The sequence below is a fragment of the Priapulus caudatus genome, unplaced genomic scaffold, assembly GCF_000485595.1.
Source record: "Priapulus caudatus unplaced genomic scaffold, Priapulus_caudatus-5.0.1 Scaffold26, whole genome shotgun sequence".
Lineage (NCBI taxonomy): Eukaryota > Metazoa > Priapulida > Priapulimorpha > Priapulimorphida > Priapulidae > Priapulus > Priapulus caudatus.
The window spans coordinates 130,491-132,380 of NW_014577087.1; positions in this window are offsets into that span (position 1 = coordinate 130,491).

The window sequence follows — 1,890 nt, forward strand, 5'->3', positions numbered from 1 at the left end:
ATGTGGGTGTGTGTGTGTGTGTGTGCATGTGTGTGCGCGCGCGCGCGCGTGTGTGTGTCATGGCGCATTCGTGGCGATGGCTGGCATAAATTAATTACCTCAACATGTATAAAAGCGGCGAAGAAAAATAACGACGTTGAAATCGATTGAATTTTGCGTCATGTGTTTTTATCCATGTTACACGGCCACTGGCGTGGCCCGGAGCGGGTTCCCCTTGAGAGTTGCAAATTGAAATAATATTAGCCTTTATAGTGCTGACTCGTGATGCAATGTCATTGACTAGCCTGTAAGAAGAATAGTTTTAGGCATGAATAAGCAAAACAAATAGAACGTTGAAGATTCCTCATTAAAAGATGATAACTCGTTATGGAGCGAATCCACTTCCGTCTTATTCACCCACGCTCGCCTTTTCTCGTTCGTTCTTTCTTTATTTCTTTTTTTCTTTGTCCTTTGTTTCTCCCTATCGCTTCCTCCCTAACTCGCTGGCTCTTGCTCCTAATCTCCCGTCTCGCTCCCTCGTTATCGAAAACCCACAACTATACTCCCGAATAATTCATCATACTACGTTACCTATGCGATCCTAAAATTGTAATTTTGACAAGTGCAAACCTATAGAGAAAATACATTCATCTGAATCGCACGCAGCATTACTCACAAATCGCAACCGCGCGGATAATTTCCATGTCTAACGTATATATCAAGCGCGCCGCCCTCGTGTGCACACGCTATCTAGTTCGCGCTATCAGCGACCCGCACTCACTATACGTGTGCATCAGCCGACGTCGAACTCGTCATATAATGACACGCGACGCGTCTGCTCCCGTGCGGGAGATCCGCCGCTGTCACATCAGCAACGTCTTCACACGTCTGCGCGCGTGATTATTGGCGCGTGCGAAGCCGTAACGCCGAAACAATCAAGCCGACGCTCCGGTAACCACAGACGACGGTCTACATCGGCGAGCGACGGTTCCCCTATATAGCAGCAACGTGATAGTTAACAGCAATATTTATTTAGGCGCGCGCGCGATCGTGATGACTAAGAGATTTGCGTATTAAACAGAGATGGGCGCATCTTCGCATCTTGTCTCATCGCCGGGGTTCCGGCAAATTATGGTCGCTGCTGCTGCTCGAACACAAAGGCACATGGTCAAAACATCGATAAATATTCATAACGGAGCCTCTCCGTGTACATGCGCGCGCCGCGCGGTCGCTGGACCGTAAATATTAACCGCCGAGAAATTAGTTTAGTGATGCCATCATCAACTCTTTACCACCTCTCACTGCGTCGACCTTTAACTGTTGCCGCCATACACCGCACCGCAGATCAGCCCGTGCGCATTACACACACACATGCACACACACACGCGCGCGCGCGCACTAACACACACGTACACACACACACGCACGCACGCACACACACACACACGCACGCACGCACACGTACACACACACACACACACACACACACACACAAGACAGAGAGAGAGAGAGAGAGAGGGAGAGAGCAGCAGGAAGTACAGCGAGAGAGAGATGGCAGTGCGAGAGAGAGAGAGAGAGCAGAGAAGAGAGAGAAGAAGAAGAAGAGAGAGAGATGGGAGGTGGAGAGAAGAAGAGAGAGAGTAGAGAGAGATGGCGGAGGTGAGCACGAGAGAGGGAACAGGTGAGCACAGCAGCAAAAGAGAGAGAGACAGAGAAGAGACGAGAGAGAGAGAGAGAGGAGAGAGAGGAGAATGGAACTGTGGCTCGAAGAGAAGAGAAGCAGAGATGTGGGCCACGATCGAGGAGAGACCGCAGAGGGACGGGATAGAGCGAAAAGACGCACGACGGCGAGAGGATGCTACGTCCCAGAATCAATGACTGTCTCCAGCGACTTAATCAGGATGCAAATAA